This window comes from Vulpes lagopus, chromosome 17 (genome assembly GCF_018345385.1).
Source record: "Vulpes lagopus strain Blue_001 chromosome 17, ASM1834538v1, whole genome shotgun sequence".
NCBI lineage: Eukaryota > Metazoa > Chordata > Mammalia > Carnivora > Canidae > Vulpes > Vulpes lagopus.
The window spans coordinates 26612241-26638139 of record NC_054840.1 but is presented as its reverse complement, the minus strand read 5'-3'; the positions used below and the strand labels follow the sequence as shown (position 1 = coordinate 26638139).

At 39.7% G+C, this 25899-nt stretch overlaps 1 pseudogene; it reads left to right on the top strand.

Annotated features, from left to right (window-relative positions):
- The first annotated feature begins 1128 nt into the window (after nucleotides 1-1128).
- LOC121477650 lies at nucleotides 1129-1239 on the top strand (annotated as a pseudogene).
- Nucleotides 1240-25899: the final 24660 nt, after the last annotated feature.

Below are 25899 nucleotides of genomic sequence, written 5' to 3'. Positions count from 1 at the left end.
AAAATGAGAAAAAAAGTCACAGATTGGAAGAAAATATTTCAAAAGACATACCTGATAAGGGACTATTACCTAAGTATGCAAAGAACTTTTAAAATTCAACCAAAAAACCAAACAATTCAATTAAATCATGAGTAACAGCATAAGCAAATCATGAGCAGAAAAGACATTTTACCACAAAAGATATAGAGACAGCAAATAAGCATATGAAATGATGCTCAATATCATATGTCATTAAAGGATTGAAGATTAAAACAAGATATCACTTACACCTATTAGAATGGCAAAAATCCAAAACCCTGACAATACCGAATGCTGGCAAGGATGTGGAGCAACAGAAGTTCTCATTCATTGCTGGTGGGAATGCAAATTGATACAGCCATTTTGGAAGATAGTTTGATAGTTTCTTACAAAAGTAAACATATCTTACCATATCATGCAGTAATAGTACTTCTTTGGTAGATACCAAAATGGATTGAAAACTTAACATTCATTTATTGACACTTTATTCATAATTGCCAAAACTTGGAAGCAGTCAAGATATTCTTCAATAACTGAGTGGGTAAATAAACTGTAGCAAACCCATACTATGAATTATTGTCCAGTGCTAAAAAGAAATAAGCTGTCAACCCATAAAAAGACTTGGAAAAACCTTCAATGGATTTTACTAAGGGAAAGAAACCAGTATGGAAAAGACTATATTCTATATGATTCCAATTATATGACATTCTGGAAAAGGCAAAACTAAGAAGACAGTAAAAATTTTAATGGTTGCCAGTGGCAGCGGGGAGGGTGGGATGAATAGGATGAGCACACAGAACTTTTAGAGCATTGAAAATAATCTGTATGATACTACAATAGTAAGTAACATGTCATTATACATTATCAAAACCCATAAAATGTTCATAAAAAGCAAACCCTAATGTAAACTATGAGCTTTGTGCTAAAGTGTGGCAATGTAGGTTCATTGATTGTAACAAATGTACCACTCTGGTGCGGAAGGAATGTTGATAATGGGGTAGACATGTAGTGGCATGTAGTGGTATGTAGTGGCATGAGGTATATAGGTAGGACACCTCCATATTGTCTGCTTAATTTTACTGTGAACCTAAAACTGCTCTTAAAAAGTGTATTCAAAGATTTTTTTAATGCAGGGGGACATTTGCTATATTAAGATCACACATGTGTCTCCAGACCTAGTTCTTTCTCTAGGTCTGGTTTTATTTTATTTTATTTATTTATTTATTTATTTATTTATTTTTTTAGGTCTGGTTTTATAAAGACTGATGATAAACCAAGTCTGATTTATATGATGCATCTATTGTGAGAAATGTCTGTGACTCTAGGTATTTGATCAACCTCAAGAAATAACACAGATAGTGTAATAACTTTTGTAGATAACCATTGCTAATTTGACGATTGCCAGGTGCCATTAAGTGAATGGTAAAACTGTAGTTTTCGTAAACAAACAAAAATGGCAGGGGAAGTCAGCGTTTTCACATCCCCAAGAAATTAATCTGTTTTTCCCATGCAAAATGCAAATGAATGTGAATGATATCAGTAGACTACTCAAATTTAACCAAGTGGAAGCCACAATCTCAGCTGCTTTGCTAGATGTGATATCTTTTCTGGAACAGGTAAACTCTGGCACTTAGAGTTCATTGAGCCAATGTGTTTTTTGCAATCCCATCTGGAAGGCTGATCACAAGCATTTCACATTCATAAGAAAAGGATAACAGTACACATTCCTGATCTTGTCATAGGGCTATATGTTAGCCATCCTATTCTGTTGTAATCAAGCCCAGAAAACTTTGATCATCTTAATATTCCATAGGGCATCACACTAGTTCACTTTCTTAATGAGATTATATGAATTAGGCTGGTGAGCCGCAACTGGTAAGTACTCTGGCTGTCCTTAGACACACACATATCACAGGGCAGAAGAGAAACCCTGTAAAGATTCAGGGGCCCGACACATTAATAATGTTTTCTTATAATAAATAGAAGATGTTTCTTCAATGTTTTATTATGAAAATATTCAAATGCGTAGAAAAATTGAAATAATTTTACAGCAAATCCCTGAATACCAATACCTAGATTCTATAATCAACATCTTACTAAACTTGCTTTATTATATTTAATACAGTGTTTAGGAGCTCAATAATCTGGAGCATGTCAGAATATCCCCCTTAAACCAGAGGGCAAGTTGTTGTATCCTGCATGCCCTATCACTAAGAAAAAGACATAGGGCTTAGTGACCTATTTTGAATTTTGGTGGCAGCACATATTGCTCTTAGGAAGATCACTCTGATTTAGTTGTTGGACAATTTAGAAGACTGACAAATTCCAATAGAGCCCGAGCAAAAAGAAGGCTCAGTAGCAAATCCAGTCTGTATTACAAGGTGCCCTACTATCCAGACTATATAATCCAACAAATTCAATGGCACCAAGGATATTCATGGTAATGATAAATACATGAAACCATGGTAAGCACAAGTGTGAGATCTTCGGAAAATGATAATGCAAAAGCTACAGGAGGGAGTCACTTCAGATTTTGGAGCAAGACTGTCCTCTGTGGCAGAAACTGCACATTTTGTAAGTAGTTCCCGGCTGCTATTAAGCTGTAGTAGAGATTAAATCCCTGACCAAATGGCTATGTACATGGGCTGCATTATGAATTGCTGTTTTTAGATCTATCAAGTTAGACAAGTGCAGCAGCAACCTATCATACTACAAAAATGGCACAAAATTAGGACCAAGAAAAGTAAAAGGATACAAAAAAGCTACATGAACAGGACTTCTGACTCCTGCATCACTTACTTCTGCTGCATCAATGCTTAAACCTTAATTCACACCAAACATCTTGTTGAGAGGATAGAAAATATTCCTAAAGTCAGCTGATGGAAGAGGAAGTATCTTGGACCTGGTTCATAGCTGAGTCAGCACAATATGTTGGTATAAAGTGAAAATGGAGTGCTACTATAATATTGTCCTTCCAGAGGATGTCCCTAAATGTTAGTTATGAGGGATAGTCCTTCCAGGGGTAAAGCTGGGAGAATTATGTATAATTTTTTACTTTTTATGTAGTAAAAAAGTAGCATGAGAAAGATATATATAAACTCCTGGGTATTGGAAAGTGTGTTGTTTGTTGTCAGGGCCTGGAAGGAGCAAATTTGGAAGGTTAAAGAGAAAAAAAAGCCTAGGGAAGAAGCACATAATGGACCCACTGAAGTGGGTTCAAAGTGGAAACAGATCTCATGCTACTGCTCACCAGAGAGCATCCAAGTCAGGGGAGACACTCAACAATGAGGCTGACTCATCCTGTGACTCATCCTCATCCAGCCTCCCTCCTCTACCACCCCCATCCTTGCACAAAGAGGTCAAGAATAGAATCACCATGGTGGCAAGAATAGAGGCTATGCATGTTCCCAGTGGTATGATCTCCCACTCACCCAGGATAATTTCACTGCTGCTACTGAACACCCAACCTGTCAAAGTATTAAAAACCTGATACAAAGCCCTTGATACAGTAGCAAAGTTTGAGATCAGCCAGACATTTAATGTCAGGTTGATTACATCAGACTCCTTTCACCCTGGAGAAGGCAGTGATTCATCATTACTGCAATTAATACTTACTCCCATATGGCTTTAATTTTCCTGTCTGCCATATCTCTGTCGGCACCACTATTTAAAAGCATATAGAATGCTTGATTTACTGTCATAGGATTCCCACATAATATCACTTTGAATCAAGAGACCCATTTTACAGGGAAGGATGTGCAACAATCAATGTATGACTGAAGGATCCATTACTTGCACCACATAGTACCACATCTGGAAGCAGCCAGCCTACTGGAACAATGGCTTACTAAAGGCTCAACTAATGTGCCAACTCAAGACAAAGACCTATATGGAGTTGGGACATTGCTCACCAAAATCAAGTATATGAACTAAACAAATAGCTGTGCTGTGCCCCCAATAGCTAGAATGAACAGGTCTAAACATCAAAGGATAGGAGTATGATTTATCTCTCTCACTATCATTCACAGTGGTCTACTTACAGAATGTGTGCTTCCTATCCCCATATCTTTAGGTCTGACAGGATTAGATGTCTTGGTACCACTGCTTCTACTAAGGAAAACAGTGGGAATTTCATTAACCTGGAAGCTATGACTCCCACATGTTAACCTTGAGTTTCTCTTGACAGTGACCTAGCAGGCAAAAAAAGGGGCACTTGAAGGTTCAGTAACAAGCAGGGAGTAGACTGTATCAGATGATCTTTGTGCCCTGTTTTACTTCCTCTTGGTCTTCTGATCCCATTTGCAATTGTAGCAGTGGTGACAAATATGGCAAAGAGGTGAAGAGTCCTAATTTTGACCACATCTTGCTTCAAGCATATCTTTGGCTTGCCATGATGTTTTTCTGATACTGAAGGAGTGGGATACCCACAGGAGTTTACTGGACATGGATGTTTGCATAGCCCAGGTGCTAGGGAGTTAACCTGCCTGAGGTAACCCTCAACCAGTTGGAGGTTGGAGCCAATAGCCAAATGCTTCCACTTGCTGACCCCTGGGATCATTTCCCAAGTAAACTACTTAAATGCAAATTCTTTTCTCAGGCTCTCCTGGGTAATTCAAGCTAAGAAAGATATCAGTGAGAGTCAACATAGCTTTTGCAAATAAGATAGAAAATGCTTCAGAATAGCAATAAAAGCTTTCATTCTACAAATACATCAATTTCAAGGGCAACAGAAAACATCAGTTTTGACTCATGCTAGCCAATTCTTCCTTTTACCATAAACCAAGTTAGGAGAGACACACTCCTTTGCAAATTCTTTCTCAGCAGAAATTAATAATAAAGGGAAATTATTATAGAAAGGAGAGTAGATTTGTGTTAGTTTTCTATCGCTCCTGCAAATTGCCACAAACTTAGTGGTTTAAAACAATACAAATATATTGTCTTACAGTTCTACAGGTTGAAAGTTCAACACATCTCACTGGGTTAAAATAAAGGTGTGAGCAGGACTGAATTATCTTCTGTAGACTCTAGGGAAGAACCCATTTCCTAGCATTTTCCAGCTTCTAGAGTCTTCCCACATTCCTTAGTTGATAGTCACCTTCCTCTATCTTCAAAGCCAACAATGACATGTTGAGTTCTTTTTATATCACATCACTCTGACCTTCAGTGTTCCTCTCCTACTTTGAAAGACCTTTGTGATTATACTGGGTCTACCCAGATACTGCAGGATAATCTCCCTGTGGTAAAACCACCAAATTAACAACCTTAATTCTATCTGCACCTTTAACTCCCTTTTGCTGTACAATGTAATTTATTTATAGGTTCTAGGGATTAGGATATGGACATCCTTGGAAGAAGGGTGGAAAGCACTAGGCTGCCCACCACAATACTAAAGAAAAAGAGAGTTTATACATTTTCTTTTAAGTCTACCTCCATCTTTATTTTAGACCTAAACTTTCATTTAATTTAATAGAACTTTCATTTCCTGGTTTTAATTACATTGATTTATAGCATTTGATTACATTAAGCTGGTGAGTCCATTTTCACTTTATAGGTGAATAGAATGGGACATGAAAAGCAATATAAAAGACAAAAATAAATGTAAGAAAAGGGAGAGGGAAGGAAAAAGGATGAAGGAAAGAAAAAAGGAGACAATTAACTTTGATTTTATTTTTACTTATGGAAAGTATGCTTAGCTGCTCAACCCAATGAGGTCATTGGGTTGGTGTGATGGTTATTTTTATGTGTCAACTTGACTTGGGCTAAGGGATGGATAGTCAGATAGATGATAACACATTATTTTTAAGTGTGTCTATAAGGGCGTTTCTGGAAGAGATTAGCATTTGATTCAGCAAACTGAAATCTGAGTAAAGAGATTTGCCTTCACCAATGTGGGAAGATATCAAATCCATTGGGGCCTAGATAAAGACAAAGGGCAGATTCTTTCTCTCTTATCAGGCTGGGACATGGTAGCTCAGGCCTTTGGCTCACAGGCCTTTCGGCTCTAACTGGAAGTACAGTGACAGTTTTCCTAATTCTCCAGTTTGCAGATGGCCGATTGTGGGATTTCCTGGCCTCCATAACCACATAAGCCAATTCTTATAAGAAATCTCACCTTAAATATATCTCTACATCTCCTAACAGTTCTGTTTCTCTGAAGAACCCTGATTAAAATCGTTGAAAAGCACTGTCTGAGGAAGATGTACCTGACTGCTTAAATTAATAACCTCCTAGACACTCGAAGTTCTGATGAGAGAGATTTTTGGTCATCACAACTAGTGAAAAATCTAGTCAAGTATGAACTTTCACTAGCCCTCTTTGTTAATTATAATTTAAATTATTTGCATATTGTAGGTTTTCCCAGTTCAAATTTTATTGAAACAACTCATATTCTTCTTGACCCTGATTATATGGACAAAGCTGAAGAGACAATGGCAGACCATAACATCCTTTGGGAAAAAAATGGGTGTTAACTAATAAAATGTATCATATAGGCATCTTCAGTAATTACCATTCATTGTTCTTATGTGAATTGTTCATATTTCATAACCTCCAAAATATGATCTCTAAGATAAAATGTGATGAAATGTTTCAATTAACAACATGTAATATTTTATTTTACTATTGATCTCAATCCATGTGATTAAGGTTAATTCTGTAAGACATATTTCTTTTGAACCAGTAAATCCAAGAAAAGTGATAAAGAAATGGCAGGGAGGTGACATCCTGAATATGCATTTGGCACTTCAAAACAAATGGATTGTCAAAAAGTTATTTGAGATTAGTTGAGCATGAGTAGGTATTTATTGCTTTCTTCTTGGCCAGAAAATTGTTAGAGAAGTAAGGCTAATGGCAAAAATATTTCCTCTTGTAAAGCATAATCATCTTTTCTTGAGAAGATTGGTTTTAAAATATCCTAGTGCTTTTAGATATTGTGTCTTTTCCATTATGCTAAATATCAGTTTACTTCAGGAAGCCAGTAATATGAACTATGATGTATTTAGTACAGAGGATTAAAGAGAAAACTGGAACCAGAACGATGGCTCAGGAAGGGAAGTCGATGCTTATGCCATTTCCCACCTAATTAGACACTTAAAATCCTTTTTTTCTTAAAGATTTATTTATTTGAGAGAGAGAGAGAGCAGAGGGAAGGGCAGAGGGAAAGAGAGAATCCCCAAGCACACTCCCTGCTGAGCGTGGAGGCTAATGAAGGATTCCATCTCAGGACCCCAAGATCATAACCTGAGCCAAAATTCAGAGCCCAACACAATCAGTTGAGCCACCCAGGCTCCCCCAAAATTCCTTGTGAGACTAAATTGCCACTCCTGAAGGCATCTATTGTTAGGAAAACCTGCCTAACTCCTCTGCCTAACTCTCAAATTATTTTCCTTTTTGGTCTCTGGTCTCTGTTGGCAACAATATATATTGACGTTCAAACAATATTAAGGCAAAATAGTTAGGAGACAGGTTTACAATTGATCACACTTGTGAATGGAAATTGAGGGAGACTTCCTATAAGAAAGAGTATTTAAATACAGTAATTTGTCGGTTGTTGTTTGTTTGGTTATTTTTATGATTCACAGGTGGGGATGGTCACTGTTAGGAACTATATGTGTGCATTATATAAGTAGTCTTGGCAGCCTATATTTATATGCCATCCTCAAAGAACATTCCATCCTTAAGGACATTCTTAAGTAAACCTAAAAAACAGGCAGACCCACTTCTTATTTGCTCAAGGGTTAAATTCTTGGAAAATGGAAGGTAATTAAATAACAATTTTCTAAGCAGAAATGAAGATAAAATAGATACTGTATTGCAAAATGCTGAAAATAATGCAGGTTGTCTTTTTTCTATGTTTCCTTAATATATGCAATAATCAAAAGGTTTTGGAAAAAATAAAGTGAATATATAAAAATTATCATCAATTACATTTTATTTTTTTTTTTATTTTTTTTTTAATTAACTTTTATTGGTGTTTAATTTACCAACATACAGAAAAACACCCAGTGCTCATCCCGTCAAGTGTCCACCTCAGTGCCCGTCACCCATTCCCCTCCAACACCCGCCCTCCTCCCCTTCCACCACCCCTAGTTCGTTTCCCCGAGTTAGGAGTCTTTATGTTCTGTCTCCCTTCCTGATATTTCCCAACATTTCTTTTCCCTTCCTTTATATTCCCTTTCACTATTATTCATATTCCCCAAATGAATGAGAACATACACTGTTTGTCCTTCTCCGATTGACTTATTTCACTCAGCATAATACCCTCCAGTTCCATCCACGTTGAAGCAAATGGTGGGTATTTGTCGTTTCTAATTGCTGAGTAATATTCCATTGTATACATAAACCACATCTTCTTTATCCATTCATCTTTCGATGGACACCGAGGCTCCTTCCACAGTTTGGCTATTGTGGCCATTGCTGATAGAAACATCGGGGTGCAGGTGTCCCGACGTTTCATTGCATCTGAATCTTTGGGGTAAATCCCCAACAGTGCAATTGCTGGGTCGTAGGGCAGGTCTATTTTTAACTCTTTGAGGAACCTCCACACAGTTTTCCAGAGTGGCTGCACCAGTTCACATTCCCACCAACAGTGTAAGAGGGTTCCCTTTTCTCCGCATCCTCTCCAACATTTGTTGTTTCCTGCCTTGTTAATTTTCCCCATTCTCACTGGTGTGAGGTGGTATCTCATTGTGGTTTTGATTTGTATTTCCCTGATGGCAAGTGATGCAGAGCATTTTCTCATGTGCATGTTGGCCATGTCCATGTCTTCCTCTGTGAGATTTCTCTTCATGTCTTTTGCCCATTTCATGATTGGATTGTTTGTTTCTTTGGTGTTGAGTTTAATAAGTTCTTTATAGATTTTGGAAACTAGCCCTTTATCTGATATGTCATTTGCAAATATCTTCTCCCATTCTGTAGGTTGTCTTTTAGTTTTGTTGACTGTATCCTTTGCTGTGCAAAAGCTTCTTATCTTGATGAAGTCCCAATAGTTCATTTTTGCTTTTGTTTCTTTTGCCTTTGTGGATGTATCTTGCAAGAAGTTACTGTGGCCAAGTTCAAAAAGGGTGTTGCCTGTGTTCTCCTCTAGGATTTTGATGGAATCTTGTCTCACATTTAGATCTCTCATCCATTTTGAGTTTATCTTTGTGTATGGTGAAAGAGAGTGGTCCAGTTTCATTCTTCTGCATGTGGATGTCCAATTTTCCCAGCACCATTTATTGAAGAGACTGTCTTTCTTCCAATGGGTAGTCTTTCCTCCTTTATCGAATATTAGATGGCCGTACATTTCAGGGTCCACTTCTGGGTTCTCTATTCTGTTCCATTGATCTATGTGTCTGTTTTTGTGCCAGTACCACACTGTCTTGATGACCACAGCTTTGTAATATAACCTGAAATCTGGCATTGTGATGCCCCCAGCTAAGGTTTTCTTTTTTAAAATTCCCCTGGCTATTCGGGGTCTTTTCTGATTCCACACAAATCTTAAAATAATTTGTTCTAACTCTCTGAAGAAAGTCCATGGTATTTTGATAGGGATTGCATTAAACGTATAAATTGCCCTGGGTAACATTGACATTTTTACAATATTAATTCTGCCAATCCATGAGCATGGAATATTTTTCCATCTCTTTGTGTCTTCCTCAATTTCTTTCAGAAGTGTTCTATAGTTTTTAGGGTATAGATCTTTTACCTCTTTGGTTAGGTTTATTCCTAGGTATCTTATGCTTTTGGGTGCAATTGTAAATGGGATTGACTCCTTAATTTCTCTTTCTTCAGTCTCATTGTTAGTGTATAGAAATGCCATTGATTTCTGGGCATTGATTTTGTATCCTGCCACGCTACCAAATTGCTGTATGAGTTCTAGCAATCTGGGGGTGGAGGCTTTTGGGTTTTCTATGTAGAGTATCATGTCATCGGCGAAGAGGGAGAGTTTGACTTCTTCTTTGCCAGTTTGAATGCCTTTAATGTCTTTTTGTTGTCTGATTGCTGAGGCGAGGACTTCCAGAACTATGTTGAACAGCAGTGGTGAGAGTGGACATCCCTGTCTTGTTCCTGATCTTAGGGGAAAGGCTCCCAGTGCTTCCCCATTGAGAATGATATTTGCTGTGGGCTTTTCGTAGATGGCTTTTAAGATGTCGAGGAAAGTTCCCTCTATCCCAACACTCTGAAGGGTTTTGATCAGGAATGGATGCTGTATTTTGTCAAATGCTTTCTCTGCATCTAATGAGAGTATCATATGGTTCTTGGTTTTTCTCTTGCTGATATGATGAATCACATTGATTGTTTTACGAGTGTTGAACCAGCCTTGTGTCCCAGGGATAAATCCTACTTGGTCATGGTGAATAATTTTCCTAATGTGTTGTTGGATCCTATTGGCTAGTATCTTGTTGAGAATTTTTGCATCCATGTTCATCAGGGATATTGGTCTGTAATTCTCCTTTTTGGTGGGGTCTTTGTCTGGTTTTGGAATTAAGGTGATGCTGGCCTCATAGAACGAATTTGGAAGTACTCCATCTCTTTCTATCTTTCCAAACAGCTTTAGTAGAATAGGTATGATTTCTTCTTTAAACGTTTGATAGAATTCCCCTGGGAAGCCATCTGGCCCTGGACTCTTGTGTCTTGGGAGGTTTTTGATGACTGCTTCAATTTCCTCCCTGGTTATTGGCCTGTTCAGGTTTTCTATTTCTTCCTGCTCCAGTTTTGGTAGTTTGTGGCTTTCCAGGAATGCGTCCATTTCTTCTAGATTTCCTAATTTATTGGCATACAGCTGTTCATAATATGTTTTTAAAATCGTTTGTATTTCCTTGGTGTTGGTAGTGATCTCTCCTTTCTCATTCATGATTTTATTAATTTGAGTCTTCTCTCTCTTCTTTTTAATAAGGTTGGCTAATGGTTTATCTATCTTATTAATTCTTTCAAAGAACCAACTCCTGGTTCTGTTGATCTGTTCCACAGTTCTTTTGGTCTCGATATCGTTGAGTTCTGCTCGAATTTTAATTAACTCTCTTCTTCTGCTGGGGGTGGGGTCTATTTGTTGCTTTTTCTCTAGTTCCTTTATGTGTAAGGTGAGCTTTTGAATTTGAGATCTTTCCAGTTTTTGAATGTATGCTTGTATTGCGATGTATTTCCCCCTCAGGACTGCTTTTGCTGCATCCCAAAGATTTTGAACGGTTGTATCTTCATTTTCATTAGTTTCCATGAATCTTTTTAATTCTTCCTTAATTTCCTGGTTGACCTTTTCATCTTTTAGCAGGATGGTCCTTAACCTCCACGTGTTTGTGGTCCTTCCATATTTCTTGTTGTGATTAAGTTCTAATTTCAAGGCATTATGGTCTGAGAATATACAGGGGACTATCCCGATCTTTTGGTATCGGTTCAGACCCGATTTGTGACCCAGTATGTGGTCTATTCTGGAGAAAGTTCCATGTGCACTTGAGAAGAATGTGTATTCAGTTGAGTTTGGATGTAAAGTTCTGTAGATATCTGTGAAATCCATCTGGTCCAGTGTATCATTTAAAGCTCTCGTTTCTTTGGAGATATTGTGCTTAGAAGACCTATCCAGGGTAGAAAGAGCTAGATTGAAGTCACCAAGTATAAGTGTATTATTATCAAGGTATTTCTTGAGTTTGGTTATTAATTGGTTTAAATATTTGGCAGCTCCCACATTCGGGGCATATATATTGAGGATTGTTAAGTCCTCTTGTTGGATAGATCCTTTGAGTATGAGATAGTGTCCCTCTTCATCTCTCACTATAGTCTTCGGGGTAAATTTTAATTTATCTGATATAAGGATGGCAACCCCTGCTTTCTTTTGAGGACCATTTGAATGGTAAATGGTTCTCCAACCTTTTATTTTCAGGTTGTAGGTGTCCTTCTGTCTAAAATGAGTCTCTTGTAGACAGCAAATAGATGGGTCCTGCTTTTTTATCCAGTCTGAAACCCTGCGCCTTTTGATGGGGTCATTAAGCCCGTTCACATTCAGAGTTACTATTGATAGATATGAGTTTAGTGTCATCATATCTATTCAGTCCTTGTTTTTGTGGATTGTTCCACTGAACTTCTTCTTAAAGGGGAATTTTAAGAGTCCCCCTTAAAATTTCTTGCAGAGCTGGTTTGGAGGTTACATATTCTTTCAGTTCCTGCCTGTCTTGGAAGCTCTTTATCTCTCCTTCCATTTTGAATGAAAGCCTTGCGGGGTAAAGTATTCTTGGTTGCATGTTCTTTTCATTTAGGACCCTGAATATATCCTGCCAGCCCTTTCTGGCCTGCCAGGTCTCTGTGGAGAGGTCTGCTGTTACCCTAATATTCCTCCCCATAAAAGTCAGGGACTTTTTTTCTCTTGCTGCTTTAAGGATCTTCTCCTTATCTTTGGAATTTGCAAGCTTCACTATTAAATGTCGAGGTGTTGAACGGTTTTTGTTGATTTTAGGGGGGGATCTCTCTATTTCCTGGATCTGAATGCCTGTTTCCCTTCCCAGATTCGGAAAGTTTTCAGCTAGGATTTGTTCAAATACATATTCTGGCCCTCTGTCCCTTTCCGCGCCCTCGGGAACCCCAATTAAACGTAGGTTTTTCTTCCTCAGGCTATCATTTATTTCCCTTAATCTATCCTCATGGTCTTTTAATTGCCTGTCTCTTTTTTCCTCAGTTTCCCTCTTTGCCATCAACTTGTCTTCTATGTCACTCACTCGTTCTTCCACCTCGTCAAGCCTCGTCGTTAGGACTTCTAGCTTGGATTGCATCTCATTTAATTGATTTTTAATTTCTGCCTGATTAGATCTAAATTCTGCAGTCATGAAGTCTCTTGAGTCCTTTATGGTTTTTTCTAGAGCCACCAGTAGCTGTAAAATAGTGCTTCTGAATTGGCTTTCTGACATTGAATTGTAATCCATATTTTGTAACTCTGTGGGAGAGTGGGCTGTTTCTGATTCTTTTTTTTGAGGGGTTTTCCTTCTAGTCATTTTGCTCAGTGCAGAGTGGCCAAAAACAAGTTGTATTGGGAAAAGGAGAAAAAGAGAGAGAAGGAAAGAAAAGAGAAAAAGAAAAAAGAGAAAGAAGAAAAAAATAGGGGAAAAAGAGAAGAAAAAGAAAGAAAAAGAAAGAAAGGAGAAAAAAGAAAAAAGGGGGGGTGGGGGAAGCAATCAGAAATCAAGAAGAAAGAGAGAAAAAAAAAGCGCAAAACAAAACAAAAACAAACAAACAAAAAAAACAAAAACAAAAACAAAAAAACAAAAAACAAAAAAAACCACGGGGGAGTATCTTCCGATTCTGTGTAGTTTAAGTCCCTTGACTTCCCTTGGAACTGGTCCGTCTCGCTGGTCTTCTGGGGGAGGGGCCTGCTGTGCTGATTCTCAGGTGTTGGCACTTGGGGGAGCTGCTCTGCCCCTGCCTGGTGCAGGGCTCGGTGGGGGTTGTTGACCCCGTGAGGCCCCGGGAGGAAGCCACAGTGGCGGGGGCAGCTCTGGGACCCTGGATCCAGCCCCCGCAGTAGCTCCGGGGCTCTCCTTCTGCAGGGCCTGGGGGCTCCGGGGCGGGGCCGCTGATCTGCTCAGTTCCAGGCAGGAGCGTCCTTGCTGTCCTGGGCCCTCCCGGCCTCTGCCTGTCCCGGGGGAGGCCGGATCCTGGGCTGTGTCCCGGCGCCCTGTGCTCCGGGGCCTGCGCTGTTGGATTCGCGCTCCCGGCGGTGCAGCCCCCTCCGCGGAGCCGCCGCCCGAGCCTCTCCGAGCTGTTCCCGGAGCCGCGCAGCCCCCTCCGCGCGGAGCTTCTTCCTCTGCGCGAGCCGCCGCCGCTGAGCTGTTCCCGGAGCCGCGCAGCCCCCTCCGCGGAGCCGCCGCCCGAGCCTCTCCGAGCTGTTCCCGGAGCCGCGCAGCCCCCTCCGCGCGGAGCTTCTTCCTCTGCGCGAGCCGCCGCCGCCGAGCTGTTCCCGGAGCCGCGCAGCCCCCTCCGCGGAGCCGCCGCCCGAGCCTCTCCGAGCTGTTCCCGGAGCCGCGCAGCCCCCTCCGCGCGGAGCTTCTTCCTCCGCCCGAGCCGCCGCCGCTGAGCTGTTCCCGGAGCCCCGCAGCCCCCTCCGCGGAGCCGCCGCCCGAGCCCCTCCGAGCTGCTCCGGGTCCCGCCGAGCGCTGCAGCCCTTAGGGAGCTCGGCACACTCTCCGGGGCGCAGTTCCTCTGTTACTGTCCCCGGGAGCCCGAGGGCTTCCCCGCCTTTCTGGGGATCCTGCTCCAATTCCCCGGGAGGCCTTTCCGCGGGGAAGGTCGGTGCAGCTCCTGCTCCTCCGGGACGGGGCTCTCCTGTCCTGGGGACACTCGCCCCGGCCTCAGCCCGGCTCCTCGCGGGGCCCCTCCCCCTCGGAGGCCTTTTGTGTCTTTATTTCTTTTTCCCCGTCTTCCTACCTTGATAGAAGCGCGAACTCTTCTCACTGGAGCGTTCCAGCTGGTCTCTCTTTAAATCTCAGGCCGAATTCGTAGGTTTTCAGGATGATTGGATGGTTTTCTAGGTAATTTGTTGAGGACAGGTGACCTGGAGACCCTACTCCTCCGCCATCTTGCCCCCCATCAATTACATTTTAAAAGTCACTGATAATCTCTAGTGACAATCTGCAGACAAAATTAATCTCTTTAAGAGGTTTTATTTTTTCATCAGATCCATTAAAGAAATTCTGGCACACAAAGTCTTTGATAAATATTTCTCCACCAAATTCTAGTGAACAACCCTTGAAGGAAAAATATCTAGAGCACAACAGTTAGGACACCATAATGAGGAAATTTATTTTACCCAGAAGATACAACTTAACCACGTTGCTTGCATCTGTATAGCGCTCTAGCCACGGAACAATCTGATATCCACAGTCTCATGTGACTTTCACAAACTCCCTATGAACTTGATATTGCTAGGAAGGCACCTCTTGTATCCGCATGGACAGAAGAAATTGAATTCAAGAACTCTTAGTATTTATCAAGGAAGTGTGCATTTGAACATGAAACTGTGTTTTATCCAACACTCTAGGTAACTCCCCAAAGAATTCATTAGCTAAAGATACAATAGGAATTTAAAAGGTAGATACACCTTAAAAAGGCTTAGATAAACTTCATATATAATAAATTTCTAACGGGTTATAATGTGTTGTTTTGTATGTAGCTATTTAATTCCCCCTTTAAGCTAAAAAATAATTTCTTTTATGAAATACTTGTCATATTGCATAGCTTAATCTAGTAAAAATCAATCTATTTACCATATTCTATGTAGAGTAAGTTCCAGAAGGAGAGTTCTTTAAACATAAGTGACATACATACACTATCTGGTGATGAAAAAGGAAATTATGCTACTGCACATTCTCAGTTTACTTTAATTAATCACAGCTTATTATTAATGCAAACATGAAGCATATCTTAATACCAATATTGACATCGATCATAACATCTGCACTGTATACAGGGGTTTGTCTATATGTAAAGATTTAATATATAATGATCTTCATGTATTCCCATTTCTATTAGAATTCTCAGATTAGGAGGAATGCTGACTTAAATTTCCAAACATCTGCATGTTAAAAAATATTTATATATTATTACTGGTGCCCTTTTGTGATCTTGAGAGTTTTAAATTCAGAATATCACCAAATTTTAGTTAGTCAAAACATGAAAAAATAAGCATGGCTCTCTAAGACTGATAATAATAAATTCCATCTAATAAATGTCTGTCATGTACCAGGTATACATACTAGTTGCTTCATTTAATCTTTACAAACTCTCAGAACAAACTCTATTAGTAGGTATTATTGTGCCGTTTTACAGATGAGAAATACAAGACCTAGAGAACATATAATATGCCCAGAATATACAGCTTAATAATGGTGGAGTCAGGATTTGAACAGGTCCAGGGACTCCAAATTCTTAGACTAGTCATTTAAATGACAAAGGATGTTATCATTTCAATAACTATTATAGAAGGTTTAATAAGAAAGAGTTTTATTTACCATGATCTTAAAATACCATTTCTATAACAAACCCAGTTATACTGAATTTCTCCACAAGTATCTCTCACACACATTGAAACTATCCAATCTTCTGAAAAGATAGCCTGTTCTGTCAATATTTTGCTTAAATGATAAAACACAAAAGAATTTTCAAACATTGTATTCAAAACTGTATAACAGGAGGCAAGAAATATTTTGGCACACGTATATTTATACACAATATTGGCAGATAACATTAAACTGCATCTTGTTGTAGTGAATCACACAGATACTAAACAGGATTATCAGTTGTAAAGAGACACAACTCTTCTTTCAAATCATGGTAGGCCAATCACATGATTGCATGAGATTCCACAGCAATTTATTACTCTAAGCAAGATAAAACATGACTAGTGTGCAGAACCATCAAATTAAATTTTAAAATTATAATAGTCTCAGCACACATTTGTAGGAGACAGAGACAGAATGTACAGCTTAACAGAACAAGCAACCAGAGGTCTCCCCATCCAAAGATTTATTTTTTCAGATTTAGAAAGAATAAAGGAATTAGTAAGGGGCTTTTGACTCACAGTAAATTGTCCAATATTGTGACCAGTAGATACCCCAAGATAGGGGCATGCAGGTGCAACAGCTTCACTCCCAGGAAGCCACTTTCCTCCTGGTGGGTCAAGGGGCTTCTCTCCTGCAAGGCTCTGAGGGCGAGCTGTTAACTGTCTTCTCCTTGAGTTCACCCTAGCTGGGAGGGCACTGGGGCTCCCAAGAGATTGAACTCTAGCTGATTTTAGTTGGAGATTCGGGAGGTCACATTGGACCCCAAAGCAGACCAAAGGAGGAGAGGGGAAACACTGGTGGGACAGATGACCCAGGTTCAAATCCTGTTTCTGTCCCTTACTTCTGCATCTTTAGAGAAATTACCCAACCACTGGGGGTATCTGTTGCTAACCTGCAAAATAGAGTTTGGAATAATAAAAATATAAATGGCATTGTGACGATTAGTGACAATAAAGCCAAAAGACTGGTGCAGTGCACTGATATCCTGGGTTCTCAATAACTCTTCCTTCCTCCTTTCCTTCTTTGCTACATATCTATAAATACATCCAGGGCTCCTCCCATCTCCTGGGTGATAGGACTGGAAGCTTCAGAGAAAGCACTTCTCTGTCATTTAAGGCTTGCACTCTTCAACCTCCTCATTTGGCTCCATGTCCATTTTTGCAGTTTCCCTTAAGAAGGGGTTTTGAATGGGGAAGTGAGAACCAGTAACCCTCCTGCTCAGTCTTTTTGTGGAGCCCAAAGGTCATTGTGAGCAGGCCCGAGGAGGCTTTTTTCCCTGATGCCAAACTAAATGATGCATTAAATTGGGTGAGGTCTGCCTTCAGGTGAAGATGAAAAGGACCCTAGCTGCCCTAGGAGAGAACATTTCCTCTGGGATGTTTTCAGCTGCAGTTTTCCATTACACATGAAATAGCTCAGGTGATAAGGACTTGATGTGCATAACCCCCTGAACCAGCCCCGCGGCCCCATGTCACTTTCTGCTATAGAGAAAGAGAGAAGGGAAGACTGTGCAACAGGAGAGGCTTTAGCTTGCCTTTCAATTTTTTTTTTCCTTCTTCATTCCCCCTTTGGAAGGAAAGAAAATACAAGCACAAAGAAGGTACCGCTTATTTTACCAAAACTTCAAAAGACACCAAATCCAGGTCCCCAGGTAAGTTTCTGGAGCATCCCAGTAACCTTTGATTATAGTTCCAATTAGGATAAGTTTTGCTAAAATGAGTTAGGTATTTCTATGTGTCTGCCATGGTCACATAATAGAGACAATCAGTCATTTACTGTACACATCAGCGGAGGATGGAGGGAAGATTTAGAAGATGTGGGACTCCATCTCTCCAGAGGGTCAAAGGGCAGATAATTTCACAATAAAGGGCAGTGAGATTTGGACCCCAAGGTTATGGGAGAAACCTTGCTATCTGATCAGAGTGCAAACTGCTCTAAGGTTTGGCTGTCAATCACAGTAGAATAAGTAGACCATTATATTTTACTGTCTGCCGCTTGCATAGAGTAAATGAGAGCAGTTTGTATACTTTTGATCATTTTTTTTTGTACTTGTGCTGTTAAAAAAAATAGACATGACATACATCCACTTTGGTCATGAGAGCTTCAAATATAAAGAAAACGGAGAGAATTCTTTTTAAAAATCATTTTAAAAAAAAAAAACCTTCCCTGGCTATATAACGGATAAAGCAGTCTTTGGATCCATACAAATAGAGAATACAGGAATTAGCCAAACAAATGTGGATAGTGCCTACCTACCTATAAGCTTATAAATATCTATAAATAAATGGTGAAATAGGGTTTAAATTTAGTCTATCAAAACTCTACCTCATACAGATACTGTGAAAATTCAATGTAACAAACTCTAAACTAACTTAGAGCATGCTTGGCATGTAATAAGCTCTCAGTAAAGGAATCCCTCTACCAATACACACACACACACACACACACACACACACACACACAGACACACAGACACACAGACACTTCGTTTTTATATTTATCCTTCCTTACTCCACACTCTACAGCCAACTGAGGGACACAGGAGCCCAATAACAGTTAACCAACTATTTGCAAGTAGAAATGACAGAAGAATGGGCAAAGATGAGGCTAACAAGAACAGAAGTAAACATTTTTAAGGTGTGCTACCTGGAGAAACAACAGAGTCTGTGATAGCCTACATGAGAATGAAGAACAAAAAGTGCTCAGAAAAAGACACCAGGTAAGGACAACGGTCCTGGCTTGGTGGCAGGTATGGAAATGACAGGATGTGGCATGCGGCTGAGCTCTGCCAAACACTAGCGCTGGGTAAGAGCCCAGCTTCGTGTGCCTTTTTCTGCAAATGGAGGTCATAGGTGACAAGGTGATAGTCAAAGCCCTGAGGGGGTCTCTGACAGGAATAAAAACAAGGTCTCCTCTTTGTTTGCCTTGGGATACGGCCATAGTTCCTTATGACCAAGCCCTGTCTGGCTGGTAGACTGTATAATTTCCCCACTTTTTTTTCCTCAAAAATGACTCACAAATGCTATATTATTTTACCCTACGCAAATTGCTTTCCATAAACCCAGAGGAGAAAAAAACTGCTCAGAGCCATCATTATAAACACGACACATCTGTTTTTAATAACTGAAGAAGTATAACAAAACCTTTACTTTGGGGGGAATATCCAGAGTTTTATCTTGAAGAAAAATTATATCCATCTGGTCCCAAGAGAGCCGGTTTTTGCATTAAGTGATATTTGTTGGTTGGGTGATTGGAGAGTGGGAGTGAGGAAAAGGGGGAAGTTGTTAGATCCAACACTTATCGTTAAGTGGAGTTCGTTTCTAAAAATGTAGCATCCAGAAACTGGTGAGTAATCCTTCTTCGTAGTGCAATATTATGTCACCAGATCTGCTGATCCAGTGCACAATAAAATTAATCCTCCATTCTGCAAATGCTGGTGATATGGCAATCACAGATGTGCTGAAACAGAAGTGTTCATGCCAGGCAGAGTTCACGAGACACAGACCCAGCCAGTTGTTGAATTTCCAGTCCACACTTGATTCCAAGCCCACAATATCTGAAGAGAGGAGGTGGCTGAGGATTCACTAGACGACTTTCCAATTCTTCCGATTTCCTGTCTTTCCCCAGAGTTGTTATTGCACATTTTAAGTTTCCCACCAATCTGGCAACATAGGAATAATGAAGATAGTAAGGGACAGGGGTGTGGGGGCAGAGAAAGTACATAAGGGAAAAGAGCTGACATTGTGGGACTGCACACTACACTAGGCCGCCCAGATTTAAACCCACCCCCCCAAACCCCATGAAACTGGTGTTATATGTGTTACACAGCTATCCAGCAACAAAGCTTTACTTGGGACACAAATATGTGCAATCCCAAGCTCTTTCCCATTATACCATACTGCTCCCATCATCCTATGGTCTATGCTTCATAATGATCCTTCATAATGATCCCTACTGACCTCCAAAAATTGGATTTTAGGGTCAATATAATTTAATAACTCAGTAATATCAATGGCAAACTAAAGCAAGAGTTAGCCTTTAAATTACAAGTCCAGCCCATTATGGCTGTCCTTGACTATTCCATGATAGTGACGGTGGCCTTTCTTCAGAATTTGGCCACATGCCCACTTTATGGTTAGGGAAAGTCAAGATTCCTTGACCAATAGTCTACCAAGGCCACATGCAAGGGAAAACTGGTTTGCTGTTACCAAAAAGCCAAAATAAAAGATATTCACTGGAATGGTACTATAGAAATCTGTAATTACCTTGTCCATGATTTAAATTTTTATTATCTATCTCCAACTAGAATGTAAACTCTATGAGGGCAGGGAAGTAGCCTGTTTTGTTCCTCTCTAGAAACCACACAGAGTCTGATACATAGTAGGAACCCAATAAATATCTGTTACATGAATGGGCCAGGCAAGATCCACATTGCACCGGAAGTCTCATTATTAGACACTAAATGAATAGAGCTGGGTGCTAAGTTAAAACCCAGTAATTTATTAAAATTTATTCTTCCTTCAGTTGAATCTCAAAACTGAACATGAATCCTAGAAGGCTCAGCAAGAGCAAGGAAAAGACTAGCCAGCACAGACTTTAATTTTAAATAAATATCCTTTATTTTTAAATAGCTCAAGAATTTAAACTACCAAATACAATGCTGAACTTCCATTTCATGTATTTACAACTGCTTTAGCTTGTGTCTCAATACCATAGAAGAAAATCTTTGAATTTGAAGGTTGAAACATTTTTTAAATGGAAATTAGGAACCACGGCTCTCTTCCACTTCATTTTTACTGAATACCTACCCCCTTAAAAATGTCATTTTTTTGTGTTTTTTTTTTCTCATTGCCTCTATCTGAAGCTCTTTGAGTTCAGAGACAATGTCTACCTTATTTCCCATTGTATCCCAAACACCTAATATAGTCAGTGCCACGCACGTAGTTGGCACTAAATAGCTGTTGTACTTAATGAATGAATACTTAAATGAATAAATAATGAACAAATAAATAAATGTGTTTTTCTTTAAATAAATTTCGATTAAATGCAACCAGTTCTGGAATGCTAACTCCATGCTGGGAGGGCACTATTGGAAACCCAGAGGAAATGTGATCTTAAGGTTCTTATTAACCCCTCTAGTTATTTTACCCCTCAAAGACTCACTCTCAGTAAGATATAAAGTGAGAAAACAATAGTAAAGGATAACAGGTTGTCTCATGAAATAATTGAACTTGTTTAGCACTCCCCACGCAGGACCATTTGCTAAGTGTCCTCGTTGGGGAACCACATGAGGATTTTCATGAGCCTAGGCATTTCGCCATCACGGCTCCCTTCCTCGATGAGAATAATTAAAAGTTAACTTTAAAACTGTACTGGTGTATAAAGAATATAAACCAGGCTAGATTCATTATTATTATTCATTATTATTATGTTCATTTTTTCTTCTTATTTTAAATGAAATTAAGATGAAAACATCTACATGAGCTGCTAAAAGTACCACAGGCCCTAAAAGGCACTATGCCTAGTGGGTAAGCGGGCAGGGCTCTGGGGGTCATTTGTAGGGGACCATTTTCCTACCAGAGCAAGTTCTCCACCCTCCTGTCCTGATAGGGTACAATTTCAAAGCAAGGAGCTGGTCCAGGTTTTCTAGGTGGAATTCTCACTCAGGAGACTCTTTTTCTTTTCTGACAAGAGCTAGATGCTAAGGAGGAAAATCCAGATCTGTATTAACCTTCCACCGGGTCTTAATCATGCTGACTCTTACCTTTTCTGTTGCTAAGCTTTGGGAAAATTATGCCTCGCCAACACTATAGAGCCCTCCTCTTGTTTATGTAAAGACCCCAATTAAGCTAGAAATAGAATTTAGTACTGCAAACATTGTTTAAAAAATGTTAAGACATCCAGTCCAGTGCTCCTGCTCATTATTCTCTGCTGAAACCTAATATTAGTAGCAGCATGTACCGAGGACCTGGACCATGAATTAATAATGAAGCACTTGTACTGGAAAATATGTGAGCACCTAGTGACTTTATTTGGCAGGCACCTAGGGTGGGGGGGAGGAGGGAGGAGACGGGAGTTCATTCTGTCTTACACAGCACTTTCAGTGATAGTTCTGCAGGATAAAAGTAGTTATCAGTTATTTCTGAGGGATTACCTACAGGGGAAAAGATAACCGAGCATTCACCTACCACCCACACTCTCTTGTCACAGACACAGGTTGCTCCTCAACCCCTGTTCTGGCCTGAACCATTTCTTCCATGAAACTTTCACTTTCCAGGGTGCCTGGGTGGCTAAGCAGTTGGGTGTCTGCCTTTGGCTCAGGTCGTGATCCTGGGGTCCTGGGATTGAGTCCTGCATCAGGCTCTGCAGGGAGCCTGCTTCTCCCTCTGCCTATGTCTCTGCCTCTCTCTGTGTGTGTCTCTCATGAATAAAAATAAAATAAAATAAAATAAAATAAAATAAAATAAAATAAAAGAGACTTTCACTTTCCTCAAGCCTTTAGTTGTGTCAGTGTTTTTACATGTGCAATTTCAATGATTTCTTCATCTCTTTTTCTTAACCCACCCTGGGATTAAAAACCCCATAGGGACAAAGAAAGAATTGTACAGAGAGGCAATGTGGATTAGGGGTTGAGGACCAAGGTCTCAGGTCAAATCAGATGTAGGTTGGAATCCTATCTCTGTGTACCACCGTATAATAATAACTGCAATCTTGAGGAAATCATTTAACTTTTCTGATCTTCAGTTTCTCCTCCAAAAAGTGGACATTAACCACAATTACCTTTCTAGATTCATGTAAAGATTAGGATGAAGGCAGTAAGTAGGGCATCTAGTACAGTGTAGTCTATAGTGGGCCTTCCTTTCGTAAATACTAGCTGCTACATTTTTACCATTTTCCACATCACCTTCTTCTATCTCTACCATCTAGCATGGCAATGAGCAATGCTAATGTTTATTATATAAATCATGTAACATAGTTTACATATAGTCCTTTGATCTAAAACAACTGGCTTGAGAGGGCAATTTGTTTTGTTGGGTTTGGTTTCTGACAAAATGAATTTTCACTTGAGTTTCCTCCTTTTGCACATCATCTCCTGCTTCCCAGAGGCATCTTTGGATACCTGATGATAATGTATCAGGGAAGTTTTCTAATGGGTTTTCCATTCCTGACAGATTTTACTTCAGGAGAGTTCAGAACAAATTCTCAGCCAGACATGATCACAGCACCTATTGTAGCCATCGAGAGAAAAGTAAACCCGAACACAAAAATATATTTGTGCACAGAGGTATCAAGCTTTTGGCGCTGTAGGTGTTGCTACAACTTTAAGGATTATTTGGTTTATTTCTTGCAAGTCAACTCACTCACCTGTCCCCTAAGACCAGGCTTTTTGTTGCTTCCTGCACATGTAAAAAAATGCCTTTCTACATCTGCAGAGAACAAGCAGTTGTTGTCATCACTATACTTGCCCTGTGAAACCTTAGCAAGGTGATAGAGTTACACAGTCCATTCCTTCAAGAGGAGCACAGCGTTTCAGCCCTATCGTCAGGAGTTGCATACAGGGGACCTCATAAACTTGGCTTTTGAGTTTTGTGCATTTAGACACGGAATTATTTTTTAAAAGAAAATAAAATCTGAAACGCTTTTCACAAACTAAAAAGTGATTTTTACAAAAAGGAAAGGGTTAGAAATCTCTTGGCTGATGAAAATAAATTCATAGGGAAATGTCCAGTTGTTTTTTTAAGCTATTACATAACTGTGTGTTGTATATGGTACAGGAAGTCATTTTGCCCGTGCACCTGCACAGAGAAACCCACATCAACAGGTTTGCTTCGGCCATCAATCTGTGGGACCAAGAGCTAAGCCTGAAAGCAGAGGTGAAATAAAATACGAAAATTGCACAGCAGCCACAGAGGAGTCAGCTATCCAGAGGCCCCCGCTGAAACCCCATCTTTAGGGTAGAGTTTCAGACACATTTTGATGTTTTGGTCACATGGCCCAAGTTCTGGGGCCTGATTGGCCTCCACATTTACAGGCTAAGTAATGATGTAACCAGAGTGTGTGGGAACCAGAAGGAAGAGACAGATACAATTTTTCCCAGTCGTTTATTAGACTTGGCTACTAATTCTGCTTGTTGCTGGATTTGACTGCTGGTTATCAGGAAATTCGAACTACTTAAGGGACATAATGAGTTTATCTATCCCCAGGGTAGAATTTAGTCACATTCATATAAAATTAAACCACAGTTATGGAGAGGAGTAATTTGTGAAATTCAGTTATTTATGTTTGAGTATGGTAGCAGCTATCTATATTTTGTTTTTCCTGTCTCTGCTTTTCTTTTTTTTTAACTAAACATCATTTACATTGCTTACAATATCATTCTTATGTTGCCTTAAAAAAATCCATCAAAACAAATGTGTTGATTTATCCATGATTTTTCTATTTTTTTCTTAATCTTAAAGAGTTTTCGTCTAAACAGAATTACTGTTTATGCTCATGTAATTTATCACTATGGCAACTTTGGCCTTTAAAATGCTGACACTATATCAGAGACAACCAAGAGAAGAAATTATCCTTGTTTGACAAGAATAAGCAGAACCAGTTTGGCAAACTTCAGGTATAACCAAACATAGCAGGGCAAGGATGCCTAAGGATAAAAAGCATTTGTTGTTCTACCCATATGACCTCATGTCAAGGAGAGCCAGAGCATATTCAGGTTTCATGGCAAAACTGGAGATGTAATGCCAGTAGCAAAACTTAAAGGAAGGTTTTTCTTTTCCTTTAAATTTCCTATACCTGGCCCCCTGGCCCCTATACCACCGCCCCCCTCCCCCATCTCCCCTGCCCAACCAAAGAAAACATTCAAGTAATTTCTAACACTCACACTGTATTATTACCTTTCTGAGGTGTCAGCATGGGTTTGTAAACAATTTTCTTTTTTTTTTTTTTTTGTAAACAATTTTCCAGCAGTTGCACCTCACAAGAGTTTAACAACAGTTTTACAACAGACAGAACATGTCATAGGTCTCAAAACTGGCGGTATGACTGGACTTTCTAATGAACTCCCCACATGATTTTTTTTAATTAACTGATGTTGTATTTCAGTGGCATTTATACTCATAGAAAGTATTTCACATTCTCAAAGTACTTAAACTGGGTAGCACAGATGTCTTTAGGAAAGAAATCCCTTAAAAAACACTTCTTTGTCATTTGTCCTATGTGTGTCATGCTCAACACGCATGCAATAGATATGGTGTCTGGCATCTACTTAAACCTGTTGAGAACTATATCAAACATTAATGGAGATCTGTGTTAGAACTGGTGTAAACATAGCAAACAACCTGCTGAAAGTGCATACTCACATTTCCATATGTTATGCGGTAAGCAGAGTCATTTAAGAAGTAAGATACTCAGGGAGATGGTGTTCAGGTAGCCAGTGTTTGGCTGGTGAGAAGTCAACACACCCTGGATGTATTTACTTCATAACGCTAACATACACATCTCTATCCTTAAGCCTTGACTCAAGCAATAGGTCAAGTCCAAGATATGCAGTTTCATTATGAAAAGCTTCTAAAACACAGATAAAATATGATTTAGTACTTCCAGGTGCACTGTACTTCTTGGCAGAAAAAGTTAATTCCAGGTGTGTAATCTCCTCAAGAAATCTGTTGTCAAAGCTGGATAAAACCATCACATTAGAAAAATAGAAGTTCACCCATGAACAAAGTACAAGGTATGGCTAGGAAAACCCTCTGCTCCTTGCAGAAATTACAGCATAAAAGTGAAACTCCCTTTTACTTATGTAAACATTGCTTGGTTTTGGGCATCATTTCAAAAGAGGTAGAGCTGAACATGCACGAGCATA